Raw genomic sequence first — 18,092 nt, forward strand, 5'->3', positions numbered from 1 at the left:
GGACAGCAGAGGGAATGTGCTACTTTCATCAAGTGGGTAGAGCCCAGCGATACCCCTAACTTCCTACAGGGTACAGCACAGTCCCACAATGAAGAATTGTCTGGCCTAATTTTCCTGCTAAAAAGCAAGTTGAGAAATTGCTTTTGATATTTAATCTGGACCAACCCTTCATTTTGCAGATAAGAAGGCTGAGACCCTAGGAGGTTAAGGAATCTTGAATCTAAGTAGCCAGGGCACGCAGGACTTACTGTTGGGCAGCTGAGACCTAGCAGAGTAGAGCGTGGTGGTTCAGGCTCTGGAGACAGACTGCCTGGACTTGAATTCCATGTCTGCTTCTTACTATTGCACAACTTTGAGCAGGTCACTGAACCTCTCTGTGTTTTAGTTTCTCCATCTGTAAAATGAGGATAAAGACCTCACCTAGGACACAGTGTGGTTGTTCCAGTTATCTGTTGTTGAATGCACACCACCCAAAACACTGAGGTCTACACACTCGTTTTAGTTTGCTTATAAGATTGTGGGTCAGGACTTTAAGCAGGCTCAGCTGGGCAGTTCTTAGATCCATGTGGTGTCACCTGGGCTGGCTGGATCCAAGATGGCTTTTCCTTTTCCATGTCTGGTGCCTCACCAGGAACAATTCAAGGCTAAGCTCAGCTGGCCCCTCTGCCTATCCATGGAATCTCTGGCCCCTCCCTGTGGCTTCTACAGTGAAGTACTCAAACTTCTTAAATGGTGTACAGCTTCTCTGCAAGCATGTCAAACTCGCAGCCTGAAGGCTGCATGCGGCCCACAACAAATATTTTTGTGGCCCAGTCAATATAACGGTATGTAAGATATGTTTTAATTTAAAAATTTTGTAACTTAAGTTTTACAATATCCTGTTATACATAATTATTAATAATGAACTACAACGTTTGCTAATGACTGCTTACTATAATCGTGTTGCATTCATTTCCCTTACGTGCCTTATTTGCAGGTGCATCATTTCTCTCCACTAATACTAGCAGCAAATATTTTAGCAGCCGATTTCCACGTCATTAGTCTTGGACTGACTTGTTTGGTGTGCGCAACAGGAAATATTTCGCTTTCAGAGAACAAAAAAAAATAGGTTTATTTGCGTTATGCTTATTAATTTGTGCATTTATTCAGTGTCTGGTAAGTTAATATTCAAGAAAAATTTTATTAAAGTGTTCTATTATTTTATGTTAACGATTATTCATTTATTTCAGCCCTTTGTATTCAGCATGTATCTATCGAAATAAACCTATGTTTCTATAAAAATTGAAGCTTTTGATTTTTTGCGGCCCACATAAACTTAAACCTTTTTTATTTGGCCTGTGTTAGCCTTTGAGTTTGACATGCTTGTCTTAGAGAGCATCCAAGAGTAAGTTCCAAAAGACAGTTTATAACAGGCACCTCCTAACTTCCACCATATTGTATTGGTCAAAGCAGTCACAGAGCCTGGCCAGATTCAAGGGGAAAAGTACCAAAGACTTTGTGGCCATCACAAATACACCTTGGTGGCTATGGAAATTGTGTTAATCCATATAAAACACTTAGAACAGTCCCAACATGAACAACCACTGCACATGGTTGCTATGGTTGACATCACCTTAGTAGTGGTAGTATATCCAAAAGCCTTGCTGGCAAGATCAGAGAGGCAGGACCTTTCACAACTGACTGCCTCCCTCCCTCCATAACCCTTCCAAAGAAAGTGAGGGTTCATGCCAGCAAGAAGGTATAATCCGGACCTGATACCTCAGCCTAGCATGGCAACTTTGGTCAAGGGCAGCCGACAACCTGATGTGGCTCCTGAAGGTGACTTACAGGTAAGGGTAAGGATTGTGCCCTTGCATAGAACAGCCAGTTCACCATCTGCTGCCTTGACTCACCACAGGCTTGTGTTGAACACATCTTGCTATGATCACCTCCTTTGCAAGACCTTCTGCTCCATGGTTTCCAGGTAAAGCCTTCAAGAAAAACAAAGATTGCATTTTCCAACTGTCTGTTGTCCTTTATGGTAAAATATTTCCTATATTTTTCTTTCTTCTCATCAAGATGAATCTATAAAGAGTTGAGCGTGCATGCATGCATTCATTCATTCTCACATTTAAAAACACTTGTCAAGCACTTACCAGTACTGTGTAACAGGCACTGAGCTATACTCCAAGAGTACAAGTTGAACAAGACAGACAAATCTTTGCTGACATGAAGCTAATACTTTAATTGGGGAGCCAAATGGCAAATAAGTAAACAAAGAAGCAAATGAGCGAGAGACAGATTCTGATCACTGCTCTAAAGGAAGGGGACACGATAGAAGGGAACGTGAGGAGTCTCCTTTACTCAGATGGTAGTTTTGGAAGGGCTCTTTGAGGAGGTGGTATTTGAGTTTTCCAGCCTCTTAAAAATCCAGGGAAGAGAATTCCAAGCAACATGGATGCCAAAGACAAGGACACTGAGGTGAGAAAGGGCTTAATGTATCCCAGGTCCAAGGTTGAGTATAGAAAGGAGAAAGGTTTATGATAAGGTTCAAATCTAGGCAGGGGTCAGATCCTGCTGGGCAAACTAGCCTGGAAACCCATGAAAACCAAACTGTAAAGGGAATTTATTGGCTCAATGGAAAAGTAGAGGCATAGCATGGAGTTACACTGGGCTCCAACAGTCAACAGGACTTGGTCCTTTCCATGTCTCTTAGTCTCCTTCATTCTGAGAGGGCTTTAGCCCAGGAAGCCTTTGCCTATGGACGAGTTTCTGTAGCTCAGGCATACATACATCATCTTTACAGCCAGCAATTCCCAATGTTCTAGCAACAGTCTTATTGGATCAACTCAGATGTGTTCATCTCTGGATCAATCTCTGTGACACAGGAAAAGAATATGCTGATTGTCCATGTTAGTATTACATGCTGACCCTCTGATACAGGGAGTGAAGTAGAGTCAGCCTGCCAAGATCACTTGCAGTGAGAACCAGAGAGTAAGTGGCATTTAATCTGATCACAGTTCAAAAAGGTTATTTTGACTGCTGGGTAGAGAAAGTTTGGAAGGATTGAAATCAGAGAGCTATTACAGAATGGCAAGTAGGAGAATGAATAAATGCATAATGCATGCTCAACTCTTCATAGATTCATTTTGATGAGACAAAAGAAAAATATAGGAAATATTTTACCATAAAGGACAACAGGCAGTTGGAAAATGCAATCTTTGTTTTTCTTGAAGGCTACTACAGAATGGCAAGTGGGAGAGATTGGTGCCTCAGACTCAGGGTGGCAGCAGTAAGAGTCAGAGACTTGTGGACAGACTTGAGATTCTATTTCTGATGGCGTGGAGGTGGGGAAACAAGTGAAAGAAGAAGTCAAGCATGATCTCCAGGGTTTTGGTTTGCTCACCTGGATGAATCATGATGCCATTTACCAAGAGGAGAAGGACATGGGAGGTGGAAGGCAGGGACAAGTGAGGAGGGTAAAAACCAAGAGTTCCATTGTGAATGTGTTCAGTTTTAGATTCCTGTAGGAGATGTTGAATAGGTAGTTGAGTGAACAAGTCTGGCATATAGAAGAAAAGGAATCATCAGTAGATAGACATTATTTAAACATGAAAGACTGGATGAGATCACCCGGGAGAGCATGTAGATAGAGAAAAGAAGGGGGCATTCATGCTACTTCCCCAACAATTGTTTCACTCTCCCCAAACTGCTTTACTTGGGTTTTAGGCAAATATGGGCTCTCCTACCCCTAGACTGTGTGTGTGTATGTGTCTATGCATGTGCCATTCTCTCTGCCTGCAATGACTTCTGTTCTCTCCCCTGTACCCCCAATTAAGGATCAGCTCAAATCTACCTTCTATAGCAATCCTTGCCTCTGTTAGCTGCATTGCAAATGTCAACCTCTTTGCTTCCTATAACTTTCTTTTTTTTAAATGTATCTGGCAAAATTTATTAGTTTTTGAATAAAATACAAAATTTAGTATTTAATAAGATACATCTGCCTTTCTTTCCTGCACTTACGTGTGGGTTTTTTGTTTTGTTTTGTTATTGTTGTTGTTTGCCTCCTATAACTTCCATTGTCTATTCACCACACATTTGACATTTACAAAACACTGTCCTCTGTGTGTGCATATTTCCCTCAAAAATATTATAAACTCTGAGAAGGCAATCTGCAAACCTTTATGCTCCCAACCTGGCAGATTGCCCAGATAAAAAGTTAAAACAAAGATCTGTTCGTCAATGACAGCACTCACTCATACTTTGTTTTGGTAGTTTTTGTTCCAGTGGCTGGGAATTCATCTCAAACTCCTATGCTTGGTGAGACAGCAGCTCAGCAAGGGGGTTCCAATCAATGCCCTGAGCATGAGGCAGCAATTGTCCAATGCTTTAAAATAGTTATGGCAAATAAATGCTTGTGGCAAATAAAGAGTACATGACTCAATCCATATTGAAAAGAACCAGATGAAAGTAGTTTCCCACAGAGGGAAATCAAAGATTTAAAATGAGCACCTAGGAAGCACTTCAACTGTTTCTGCATCCATTCCTGAATAATACTCCACTTCATCGGAACACATCTCAGTGTGTCTGTGCCCATTTAGCACTCCCACTTCCCTTCCCAGCAGAGGTTTCATAACTTAGTCATAGTCATTCCAAAATGTTTCCAGGTGGATTCTCAAGCTCCAGACGGCTCAGTCAGCACCGGGGATGCTAGGGAGCCCCACTTTTTCAATTTTTCTGGTTGAACTATGAAACACCTCCCCACCTCACTTCTCCCCCAAACTACCCCTAAATTATTCCAAGCTGTATTTGTCTCAACCTGGAATTCCAATAGTCTCCTGCTCTTTCACATGCTCTCTGGGCATCCCTTGATCAGCTATGCAGAACAGAGTTCTCCAATTAGGCAAATCAACCTTCAATTCCCCAGTTCTCTTTAAAGCTGCAGCAAGCACACCCAGAACGACTCCAGTGACCACACTGAAGAAACTTGACCTGGTCTGATGCCGTTTTCCAAAGACAACTTTTGCTACTGATTAAGTCATATCTGCCTGTTTTCCAGAGCTCATATTATTTTCCCTTTTTGACACATGACTCACTTCAAAACTAGTATCAATTGAGTCTGCCAGTTGAATGTGACCCTTCATTTTTTCTTCTAGGATGTCCAGCTGCACAACAGATGCTGTGCGGTGGAAAAGGACCCATTTTAGAATAGGCTTTCTGGATTTACCACTTACAATTGCTGCGTGACCTCCAGCTAGTGAGTCTGAGTCTGTCACCTTGCACACAAAAAATGAAGATTAAAAACACTTTGAAGTACGGACGGGCATGCCCCAGTGGAAGACCGCCACAATAAAGAGTATTACAACAAAGTCATAATTTTTTTGCTGGTGGAGGATCTTGCCTTCAATTTGAAAAAAACACACACAAAAACAAAAGAAACAACTCAGCATTGTGAAGTACAATAAAGCAAAGAGCAATAAAAACGAGGCATGCCTGCACTGTTGTGAGGATTAAATGAAATGGCATAACAGAAGTGCTTGGAATTAAACCTTGCATAATATAAGTAGGGGCTCAGCAGAGGATAAGTTGGCCCATGTGAAATTGCCATTTACATAGGTCCAAAATGGCCAATATTGACAATTTCACATGGTTCAACCAGCCATTAGCCTGATATTTAAGCATTGAGGAGCTCAGTGTCCAATTGGCTGGAATATTGAGTACAGAGGAGGTGAAACCTCAGAGTTGACTCTTATTTAAATCATCAAAGATTTAAGGAATGCCAGCACCCTGCTAGGCGCTTTAAATTCGGGGAGATTTTCTTGACTCTGAGCTGGCAGTTAAGCAAGGCTAATTTAAGAGCCAGGATAACTATGTGGTTAGAAGTCTCTGGAGAGTGATTTCTTGAGATCAAAGTCCAGCTCTGCTACTCACCAGCTTTGTGACCTTGAGTAACTTTGTTAAGCAATCTGAGTCTCAGTTTTCTCCATGACATGGGATCACACAAGGTTGTTGTTAGGACTAAATAAGTTAATGTATGTAAAGTTCTTAGAACACTGAAGTGTTAGTTATCATTAACTTGATTGAAAATAGGTGGTTTGGCCTGATAAGCCCCATGGACAGAAATCAGAACCCGAACAATGGAAATCAGCCTTGCCTTCTTGATCAGCCCCAATATAACAGCTGGGACACCCCTTGGGAAGCTCAGGAATGGAGGATGAAACCACCCAGGAGAACTCAGTGAGAATCCTCCCAGCCAATGGCATTGCATACTCTCTCCTGGTGTTTCAAGGGAAGGGCAGAGAACTTTGTAGTTACCCAGAGCAGAAGTGACTAACACATGCCCTACAGAACCCAGTGAAAAAAGATGATAGGAGATGAAAGGGAGGGGAAAGAGCTATCACACACCAAGAAGAAATATACTCTGCTCATTCTGGTGGGAAATGAAAACATTATTTGAATCCACCATTTATTTAGAAACTCATATTAATTAGGACAAAGACATTGTAAGGAAAATGATAATAATGTCCTATGGGTTTTCTCATAACCACTTTTATGTATATTATTTGACCACACACACACACACACACACACACGCAACCTGTGAGTCAGGTAGGCGAAGCCAGCATTCTATTTAAAGATGAGAAACTGAAGGATCAGGGAGCTTAAATGACTTACTCAATCCTACCTGGACAGTAGGTGATGAAGCTGGAATTTTAGTCCCTTAAAGGCAGGGCCATGTTTATCTTTGTTCTTCCCAGCACCGGGCACCAACCTCACATTTATTGAGCAATTGAATGGGGGTGGGGAAAGGCTGTTCCTAGGAAACAGACTCACTTTCTCAGGCTAGTTCAGGTTCTCAGTCTAATGGCTCTAATGCTCATACTTTGTAGAGTCCTGAACCTGTAGTTGGGCAGTAATTCAGAGGCATCTAAAGGAGGCAAAGGAAAGAGTTTCAACAGTATGTGCTAGGACAGATTATAGTACACATAATCAGCATTAAAAAATGCCCTTCTCCATAACTCTAATAACAGGTGAGACTACCCACCCATACTTCTCAGGCTGCCATTTATAATCTATTTGCACATCGGAAAAATGAGGAGATAAAGCTTATAAGCTATATGCTATATACATTTGCTTAGTAAATACACAATTTGATTTGCCCCACATCTCATTAGGGAAAGAACTGTCAGAGCACTTAAAATCTCAAGAGGGCCCGGCTGGTGTTGCTCAGTGGTTGAGCACTGACCCATGAACCAGGTGGTCATAATTCGATTCCTGGTCAGGGCACATGTCCGGATTGTGGGCTCAATCCCTAGTAGGGGAAGTGCAGGAGGCAGTGGATTGGAGTCTCTCTCTCATTGATGTTTCTATCTCTCTATCCCTCTTCCCTCTCTCTCTAAAAATCAATAAAAACATATTTAAAATCTCAAGAGGATCTTTCAATAAACATATTTTCTTCTTGGACCTCTGAATGTAAGAGAAATCTGAGATTGAGACTGGGCAGTCTCAGGCCTTGCTTTGGGTTTTCCCTTAATGTAAAGGATACTCCCCCTCCATCAAGATGCAGGGAAACGTGTAATTCTAAGTGTCCAAGTCTTCCCACCCCACACTTCTGTTTTAAAGAGTTTTTTGGGACTCTGAACTGATGGTAGGATAAGATGAGAGGGTGGCTCTCCAAATGGAGCATGCTCAATGGAGGAGTGGGGAGCCTGGAGGCATCACAACTCTCTGGAAGATAAATGGGCTCTGTGCTTTCTGCTGTTAATGGTGGCCCCTCAATGTCTAGGAAGGAGAGTGACATATATAGCAATGCCATGCTGATACAACTTCCACTGGGTTTCCTGGTTCTGGTAACAGACGTTTGCTACCAAGGGATAAATATTTGCAGTTTTTATTTGCTATCTCTGAAGTCAGTGATTCTAATCTGTTTGTGATGAGTGGAGAAAATCCTCAAGGTATAAATTTCTTTAACTTATCTTTGCTCTCTTGAATCCTTCAGAATTTCCTCTTTATCTTTCTGCAAAGTTGCCCACAATATGGAGTAGGATGTGTGTTTTCCTCATTCTGCAACTTTAGAAAATTTTATTCTTTCATTTCTTCCTCTATTCTCTCGGTCGTATCCTTATGAAACTCTTATTAGAAGGCTGTAGGAATTACTGGATCTGTTTTCCAAGTCTCTTAACTCTTCCCTCATGTGTTTTTCTCTTTGTCCTTTTGCCCTATGTTCTGGGTCAAATTTTCAGGTCAATCTTCAGGCTCACATATGCTTTTCATTTGTGTCATTACTGCTCTTCATCAGAGTATTTTTAGTAATGAAGCCAACATAAGAAAATTGCAAAAACTTGCAGAAGGTAATAATGATCAAAATAAATGGAAATACCACGTTTGGATATGAAGACACTGTAACACAGAAGTGGAAATTTTCAAGTTAACCTATAAATCCAAAGCAATCCTAGTAAATTGTCTTTTTTAAAAAAATATATTTTATTGATTTTTTACAGAGAGGAAGGGAGAGGGATAGAGAGTTAGAAACATCGATGAGAGAGAAACACCGATCAGCTGCCTCCTGCACACTCCCCACTGGGGATGTGCCTGCAACCAAGGTACATGCCCTTGACCAGAATCGAACCTGGGACCCTTGAGTCCGCAGGCCGATGCTCTATCCACTGAGCCAAACCGGTTAGGGCTAGTAAATTGTCTTTAACAGACAAGCTACCTAAAGTTTATTGGAATATGTTTCAAGAATGAGGATTTTTACCTCTTCTTCTGCTTAAGACTCCACTAAATTGATAGTTAAGGAACTACATCAAAAAAAAGAAAGTAGAAACCTGTATAAGACAAAGAGAATAAAGAAGATGAAAGCAGACAAAAGAATTAAATGCAATTTTAGAAGATAGGACCAGATAGAGGAGCAGTGAGTGATTTCACATGGCAGAGGAAGCAATGATCTAAGCCACCCGGAGGGGCATAACCACTAATAAGTGAGCCAATTCACCTGAGGGAAAACGGTGAGATGCTCAGCTTTGGAGACAGTAGGTACAACGAAGGGCTGGGTTGAGCTGAGGAGCTAAAAACAGACGTTGTTGAAAGTTTGCTTTTGGAGTAGTCATATCCTTCCCTCTCCTCACAAAGTAAGGCTACTCATTTCCAAGTCTAGTGACTGAAGAGTTATATTCTGCTGGGGGCTAATTCCAGCAGGTCATAAAGTTCATAAAATGTTGATGGAACTTGAGGCTTCAGCAGGGCTGAATAATATTACCTGCTGCTGGAATAGCTGAAAGCATTTCCCCAAACCTGAAAATCTGCATATATTATTGCCTGCTGCCAGACAGCTGAAGGCAGTTTCCCCAACCTGGTAATTTTACTGTTTACCAGGCCTTACCTTTGATATGTATATCTGCTTGGCTATAGGGCAAAAATGTGTGAATAAAAAACCCTGGGTCCAGAGATCCAGAGAGACCTTAGTTACTAAAGCTAAGCTTCCCTGGCTCCCCAATGTATTCCAAATTTTATATCTCATGTCAGGTCTCTTTATTAATTAGCCCTTCTCCAGATTCCTGAACCCTTCTAGATGCTGAGTAAGACCCCGGCAATTTTTTGTATAATTTAATGATGAAGGCCAAGACTTAGGGATACCCAGATGAAGGCAGCAGAGGGGAGGCACATGGAAGTCAGCAAAAGAAATGCAGTCACCTTTTCACAAATTACCCCTCCAGGCTGACAAACACATAAAGAATATCAGAAGATACTTTTTTGACAAACTAACTGTCCCTAAAGAAAAAAATTCCAGTTTTTGGGTTTCTCCCTCCATCTCTCTTTCCTTCCTCCCTCCCTTCCTCCCTCCCTTTCTTCCTTCCTTTCTTCCTTCCTTCCTTCCTTCCTTCCTATAAACTCCCTGCTAAATGGAGCCTACAGGTCAACAAGTCCTGCCTACTCACTCAGAGCCTCCAAGCAATATTTTGGAGGCTCACTCTTAAATATGAACAGAAAGCCAAGGCTCCCAGGCAACTGAGGAAAACTGCAAACATGAAAGAGAAAGATAGTCACAAGAATAAAGAAAAAAAAATCTCAAGGAAACAAATAGAGAAGGATATTTAAAAATCTACAACCCTAGAGAAATAAGTGAAGTGAATGTATTCTTATACCCAGAAGTAGAGGTTATGTAAAAGGATAAATAAAAAAACAAGAAATAAAAATTTCTTCTGGAAATAAAAATTAAATTAAATTAAAACATTCATTAGAAAGATTGAAGAATAAAGTTGAGGAAATCTAAAAACTAGCACAAAAAGACATTAGCACAAAAAAAAAATAGAAAAGAAAACATAATTAACATAAAGGACTAATCTAACCAAAATGATTTCTTAAAATAGAGAAGTGAGAAAACAGAGAGGTGGAAAATATGAAAGTAAGATGACAAACTTTTTTAGCAGTAAAACAAAAATCTCTGGATGGTAAATGTCTTTTTTATGCCCAAGAAAATGGATGAAATAAAATCCTTATAAAAGTATGTAAATTGTGAGATGTCAGAGTTCTGGGGGAAAAGAGAAGATCCTAATGGTTCCCAAAGAGATTGTGGGCAAGGGGGATGGGAGCAGGGGCGGGACAGTCATTTGCAAGGAAACAGGCATCAGGTAGGAATAGGATTCAACAGCTACAGTGAATGTTAGAGATCAATAAAATAGTGCCTTCAAATATTTGAAGGAATATTAAGGTTCAGTCTAGACTTCAAATACCAGCCAAATTATGACTCCAAGGAGTGGCTAGAATAAAGACATTTTCAGAAGGGTAAGAATTCCAAAATATTACCCATTTCTTCTTTTTAAAAGACATTGGAGAAGGAACAGCAACGAACCTGAGTCTTGGCTTCTTGCCTTCCTCCCTGGACAATAAGTTTCAGCACCAGCTCCACCTTTTCCACCAACTACTGGACCCTGGGCTCCATACAGTCACCCAGCCACCAGGCCCAGCTGGCCAGCAGTGTGGCCAGAGCCTATATATGCACTGGGGGCTCGGGCTCCCAGGTCTCCATGGCCCACTCCACCAGCACGTGGGGCGGCTAGGGGTCCAGGGTCCTGGCTGCAGAGATGGCCTGGGGTCTGGCAGGCATAGGGGCATCCAGAGAAAGAAAGAGACTATTCAATACCTGGAGAAGGTGAGTAGCCTGGAGATTGATAATAGAGGAAACTGGAGAACAAAATCCAGACACACCTGGAGAAGAAGGGACCCCAAGTCAGAGACTAGGGGGCATTACTTCAAGATCCCAGAGGACCTGAGGGCTCAGGTCTTTGCAAGTTCTGTCGGCAATGCCTACATTATTTTGCAGATTGACAATGCCTATCTTGCGATGACTTCAGAGTCAAGTATGAGATGGAGCTGGCCATGCACCACTCTGTGGAGAGAAACATCCAGGGTTCCAACAGGTCACTAATGACACCAATATCACTCAGCTGCAGTTGGAGACAGATCAAGGCTTTCAAGGAGGAGCTGCTCTTCATGAAGAAGAACTACAAGGAGGAAATAAATGGTCTACAAAACCAGATTGCCAACTCTGGGTTGACCGGGGAGTTGGATGCCTCCAAATATCAAGACCTCAGCAAGATCATGACGAACATCCATGCCCAGTATGACGAGCTAATTCAGAAAAACCAAGAGGAGCTAGACAAGTACTGGTCCCAGCAGATTGAGGAGGGCACCATAGTAGTCAACTCACAGACTGTCAAGACAGGAGCTGCTGAGATGATACTCATGCAACTGAGACGTATGGTTCAGTCCTTGGCGACTGATCTGGACTTGATGAGAAATCTGAAGGCCAATTTTGAGAACAGCCTGAGGGAGGTGGGGACACGCTATGCCATGTGGATGGAACAGCTCAATGGGATCCTGAGCAGCTGGAGGCAGAGCTGGCTCAGACCTGGGCAGAGGGGCAGCACCAGGTCCAGGAGTACCAGGCCCTGCTGAACACCAAAGTCAAGCTGGAGGATGAGATTTCTACCTCCTGCCTCCTGCTGGAAGAAGGGAAGGACTTTGATTTTGGTAAAAACGTGGACCACAGCAACTCTATGCAATCCATCCAAATGACGACCACCTGCATGATGGTGGATGGCAAAGTGGTGTCTGAGGGGCACCCCTTAGGGGGACAGTAGGTCAATGAAAGTTCAGAGATCACTGAACATTTAAAAAAAAAAAAGCAATTGGAAGATTTTCAATTCTCTTAATGGCAGGATAAATCAATCCTTCCATTGAGGTCAACAATAGAAAAAACTATATAACATATACCTATTTATTTAATACTAGAAGCCTGGTGCACAAAAATTTGTGCACTGGTGGGGGGGGGGGGGGTGGCATCTCTCAGCCCAACCTGTGCCCTCTCACAGTCTGGGACCCCTCGGGAGATAACCACCTGTTGGCTTAGGCCCGCTCCCCTGGTGGCAGATGGCACACCTGATCCCACGGTGCCTGCCCCGTCTCCCCTGGTCACACACGGCAGGCCCGGATCCCACACTGGGGCGGGTGGCGGCTTGGGATCGCACTGCCACCAACCTCCTCCCCCCCCCCCCCCCGCCACCCCGGGCCACACATGGCAGACCCGGATCCTGTGCTGGGGCGAGCGGCAGCTGGGGATCAAGCTGCCGCCTGCACAGGGCAGGTGCAGCAGGATCTGCCTGCAGTATGCAAATTGAACGGCCATCTTTGTTGGGTTAATTTGCATACTCTTCTGATTGGCTGATGAGCATAGTGAAGGTACGGTCAATTAGCATCTTTGTCTTTTATTAGTGTAGACTAGAGGCCTGGTGCATAAATTCGTGCACCAGTGGGTTCCCTCGGCCTAGCCTGCGGGATCAGGCCAAAACTGGTTCTCCAACATCCCCTGAGGGGTCCCAGATTGCAAGAGGGTGCAGGCCAGGCCAAGGAACCCCACCAGTGCATGATTGGGGCCAGAGAGGGACGTGGGAGGTTGGCCCTCTGGGGAGGGACCGAAGGAGAGCTGCAGGGTGTGTCTGGCCCATCTTGCTCAGTCCCAATCAGCTGGACCCCAGCAGCAAGCTAACCTACCAGTCGGAGTGTCTGCCTCCTGGTGGTCAGTGCATGTCATAGCAAGTGGTTGAGCAGCCTTAGCATATCATTAGCATATTACGCTTTGATTGGTTGAATGGTCAACTGGATGACCAGACACTTAGCATATTAGGCTTTTATTATATAGGGTTATATATGTTTAAGTATGTATAATATATAATATTTTAAATATATAATTAAATATATATTTTATAAATATAAATACAATATATATTTTAATTTTTCTTAAAAGCATCAAAGAGCTGATAAGACAGTGAAGGATTTTAATGCCAAAATTTGGGTGAATATGAGAAGCAAGTACTCAAAGCTGCCTTTGCCCCAGTCAGGAAGAAACAGCTGCAATGTGGAGCTGTGGTATTTGGCAGCCTCACTGGCAAAACAGATAAAAGAGACTGCCAAGTGGAGAGTCTGATAAATACTCACACACTAAGTTGAGGTCCTGAAGAGCTTTACTCTTAGAGCAAGCTTCCCAAACCTGTCTGCACATTAGAATCACTGGAGAGCTTCTAACAATTTCAAAGCAGAGGCCACCCCACAGACTGATTAAATCACAGTCTCTGGGGTGGGACACCGGCATTGGGGTATTTTGAAGCTCCCCAGACAATTCCAAGTTGCAGATGAGTTGGGGAACCACAGCGGTGAGAGTGAATGGGAGGTAACATTGTCCTCACATGGGTGACTCAGAGAGTCTCAAGTCTGGGACTTCAATTACAGTGGTCCCTGCATGTCAGCTGCAAATGAAAATGCTCTGTGGGGCATTATGTTCTCATCCTTGGCCTCACATTATTTCTACAAATAAAATTTCAAATGCAGTGTCATAGCATAAGGTCCCTATGAATGAGAAACAGGGGGATAAAGACAACAGTCACAAACCCACAAAAACATACAACTAGATAGCATAGCATGTAATTTCTTCTAATGCCCTGTGCTCAATCTAGAAAATTTTCTAAGAAAAACTGCAAGACAAATACTCCTATATCTGTGGTTGGCAAACCACGACTCGTGAGCCACATGCGGCTCTTTGGCCCCTTGAGTGTGGCTCTTCCACAGAATACCACGTGTGGGCATGCACGTACAGTGCGATTGAAACTTCGTGGCCCATGCACAAAAGTTGGTATTTTGTGGAAGAGCTGGTATTTTGTGGAAGAGCCACACTCAAGGGGCCAAAGAGCCGCATGTGGCTCTTGAGCCCCGGTTTGCCGAGCCACAGTTTGCCGACCACTGTTCTAGATTATGGTATGAAATAACTTCAGAACTCCAAGGCAATATTGACAATTGAAAAAATGGAAGTGATAAAAAAAGCATCCCTATATATCATCCTATCTAATAAAGATGGGATATGCAAATTGACCATCACTTCAGGACAAAGATGGTGGTGCCCACAGCCAATAAGGAGGGAATATGCAAATTGACGTGATAAAGATGGCAGCAGCTGGGCGGGACACTTGTGTCATTGCCATGGCAACGATGCAGGTGTTCTGCCCCGCCCTGGCCACTCCAGGCCTTTGGGCAGTGCGTGAAGGCGGAAGGCGGCTCCCAGCCGGAGCAAAGGCGGAAAGTCGGTGCCATCAGCCAGGGGAAGGAAGCCCTATTCTTGCATGAATCTTTGTGTATCGGGCCTCTAGTTAGTTATAAGAACTGTCGGGGGCGGGGGGGCATGCAGGGAGAGGGGTGTAAGCACTCAGAAAAATATTTCCAGAAGCATTTAATTAAAAATAAATGCTTCTTGCTCCAATATTTTTTTAAGCCACAATAGTAAGATCTGGAGACTCGAGTTTTTATATTACCCTGGAAAAGCCACCTAGACATCTCAGATTTTAAGAAGCGTGGGGCCTAAATCTTGACATCTCTTTCTCCCACCTCACAGTCATTTCCATTTCTCCCCATACAAGACTTACTGCTTTTAGCCAAGCATTGTGTTGGACCTTGGGGATGTGACAACCTCAAGTCGTTGTTAGCACAACCGGAGTGGGAGAGAGATCAGCCAGATAAGCCGGCAGGCAGTTACAATTCAGAACTCAAATGCAGAGGTGTGTGCAGAGTATGAGGAAGCCTGGAACTCGGATCACTTCCCAAACATACCCATTATCCTTCCAAAGATGAGAAGCCACAAGAAGATACAAAATCTAAAAGCGTTGTCACTTGTGATTGCAAAATAAATACCCCATGATATCACTTGGACAGGAAAGAGTGAGGTGGATTTGGGAAGGTGAGAGAAGCATGGCAGCCACGCTGTGTGCACAGATGGTGGAAGGGCCTCAACAGGCCATCCAGGACCTCTGCCCCAGGCCCCTTCCTTCCCCTCCGCACCTGGCCCCTGACCTCTGTGCCTGTCTGTACCAGAGTCCTTGTCCTTCTGCCTCCAGAGGATGCTGTAGGCTGTTCATGGCTCTGCTCTGCTGGAGACACCCCTGCACAAACACACACACACACACACACACACACACACACACACACCAACTGCTCCCACCACTCAGCCCTCCAGGGACAGGACACTTCTTTCCTCCTGGTGTTTCTATACCCAGCCCAGGCCTTCCCTTCATTCTCCACACATAACAAATGTCCAGGCAATATCATTTGAAGAATCTGCACCTACAAACCAGAGATATTGGACTTTACGTTCCAATTCAAAGAACAGCTTCCAACAAGTGCCAAGAATCAGACCTGCACCAGGGTCCCTTCGTTCCTCTCCGTCTCAGTGCCCAGTCTGCTGCCACTGTGGCCAGGAAGTGCTCCAGGCCTCCTCAGAGCCCAGGGATGCAGTCTTTTCTCTTATTTCACCTCTGAGTGTCCTAAAAGAGAGATGACCATTGGTCCTGGTTCACACCTTATGTTCCAGTATAATTATTAATAGTTTCCCATTTCACTCCCCAAAGAGCCCAATTTGGATATTATGTTACATGATCACCTTGCCCAGGAATAACGGGCTAGGAAGACTGACAGCAAGAACACCCATTCCTTTCAAAGAAACCATCCCCAGTACCAAGGGAATGACTAGGCCCTGTAGGACCCAATAGTAGTCAGATGCCAGCTGTCTGCAAGTGTACATTCACCAAAGCTTGGCTCACTCAGGCTTACATAATAGTACATGTGGGACATCGGTAGTCCAACCCAGGTTGCAATATGGCAAGATCAATACTGTCCCTTTTCAGTCCCACTTCCAGTAAGAGGTGAGTCCTCTGCTAAGTAGGAGTCCAAATAAAGTCCAAGTCCAGCCTTGTTACATGACGTTCAGACAGTCAAGCCAACTTTCACAGGACAGTTCGTACAGGATGGCTTACCTCCAGTGACAGGAGCCCCATGTGTTAAATGACTAAGCAATTTTAGCTGATATACAAGCAACTTAATATATAAAGTAACCTCGGGTCGAGCTACCAACTCTATTTGAAGAGAGGGGCAAATATCAGCTCAGAAGTAAGACTGTCGGCAATACTTGGGAGTGTATGGCCATATCCAGAGGATATTGATAAGAAAGCTTATGCACCCGCAAATGAGATCAGTGAGGAAACTGGGTTTTGGCACTCCCCCTTCACCCTCAAACCCAGTCAAACTGAATCAGAATGTGACATGTGGGAGCTGTGAAAGAGCAGGCCCAGGGCCCGGTTGCGGTGGGCTCTATTTGCCATGTTTCTTTTTCCTATTCACGTCTCACGTCAATGTTTATGTCACAACTGTTGATTCTGCTCCGCTTTCCATGCCTCCTGTCCTGTGAGACAATTAGTGAACAAAGAAACATCGGCATGTCCGGGCTGCCCAAGTGCCTTTCAGGCTGTGTGCAGCTAAGTTTTCAAGACAACCCTGCACTCAGCTCATGCCAGATTTAAAATCTGCAATGCCAGCCTGGAAGTGGCATACAGACACCCTGTGGGTGTGAAACTCTCCAACTTTCCCCATATGTCTAAATCTACATGGAGTTTCTTGTTTTCTAAGTCAAGTCAGAAAATTTAGACCTGAGTTCTAATTCTAGCGTTTCTTCTAAATAGCTCACATCTATGCTCTAGGCCTCATATCCCCAACTGGAAAATACAGTGGCTGGTCTGGGAAGTCAGTGACTCCCCTTCCTACTCTGACATTCTGTGGAACTACACTTCTCGTGTCGGTTGTCATCTGGTTGTTGGACCTCAGAAAATATTCTCTCTGGGCCTCAGTTTCCTCACTTGTAAAAGTGGTTCCAATATAATAAGCACCTCCCAAGTAGGCCGTGGGTTTTAAGTGGGACAGTGTACACAGACACATGCAGCAAGTGAGTGCATACAGTAGGAACTCCATAAATGTTTTTGCACCATTTCCTTGATTCTCCACCCGTGAAAGCTGAATAATACTTGCCAGTCTATCTTGTGAAAATTTAAATGAGCATTTTGGAAAGAGACGGAACGTGCTTGTAATTAAAAAAAAAAAAAAAGCACATGCAAATGCCAGGAATTATTATAATTCAAAAATGGACTAAAATCAGAGTTTAAGTTGTGCCTGATTAATTTGTTAAACAAACTAAAACCATAAACAGGGCCATCTGCTCAAACCCCTGGATTTATCTTAGATGGGATTGAGAGAGAAAGGGCAAAGAAGGAATCAGATGGTTCCTGGACTTGCCCAAACCCAGGCCATGAGGCACCACGGAGTCTGAGGGAGGGACAATAGTGAGAGAGTGACTGCTGTGGGGTGGGGAGTGGGAGCTGCCAAAGCCCAGGGAACAGCTGGGAACAGAGGTGATGACAGCTGAAGCAGAGGGGTTATTTCAGAACTGCTCACTATGCCTCAAAGAGCGCTTTGGGGCTTGTTAATATGAGGGGACCAACTGAGCTAGAGGGAATTTTGCTTTCCTTGATATGAAAAAGGGTGAGCCTTCTTTGCCTTGGAGGGGAATCATCACATACAACAGGGTGCCTTTTTCAGCTTACAGGTCTTACTGAGGCCCAGCAGCCAGACCCTTAGGTAGTGGGTCTTCTCCTGGGGCACAGAGGGAAGCAGGAGCCATGGGCTGGTCAGAAAGATGAAGCCCTTGGACAGGAATCTGGGCTTTTGGCTACAGTGATTTTTTT

General features: G+C 43.8%; 1 pseudogene; it reads left to right on the forward strand.

Moving 5' to 3' along the window:
- The first annotated feature begins 10,533 nt into the window (after nt 1-10,533).
- On the forward strand, nt 10,534-12,122 carry LOC139009441 (keratin, type I cytoskeletal 18 pseudogene; annotated as a pseudogene).
- The last annotated feature ends 5,970 nt before the right edge of the window (nt 12,123-18,092 follow it).

The sequence above is a fragment of the Myotis yumanensis genome, unplaced genomic scaffold (assembly GCF_028538775.1).
Source record: "Myotis yumanensis isolate MYYU_CA2020_CCGP unplaced genomic scaffold, mMyoYum1.0.hap1 SCAF_4, whole genome shotgun sequence".
NCBI classification, from domain to species: domain Eukaryota; kingdom Metazoa; phylum Chordata; class Mammalia; order Chiroptera; family Vespertilionidae; genus Myotis; species Myotis yumanensis.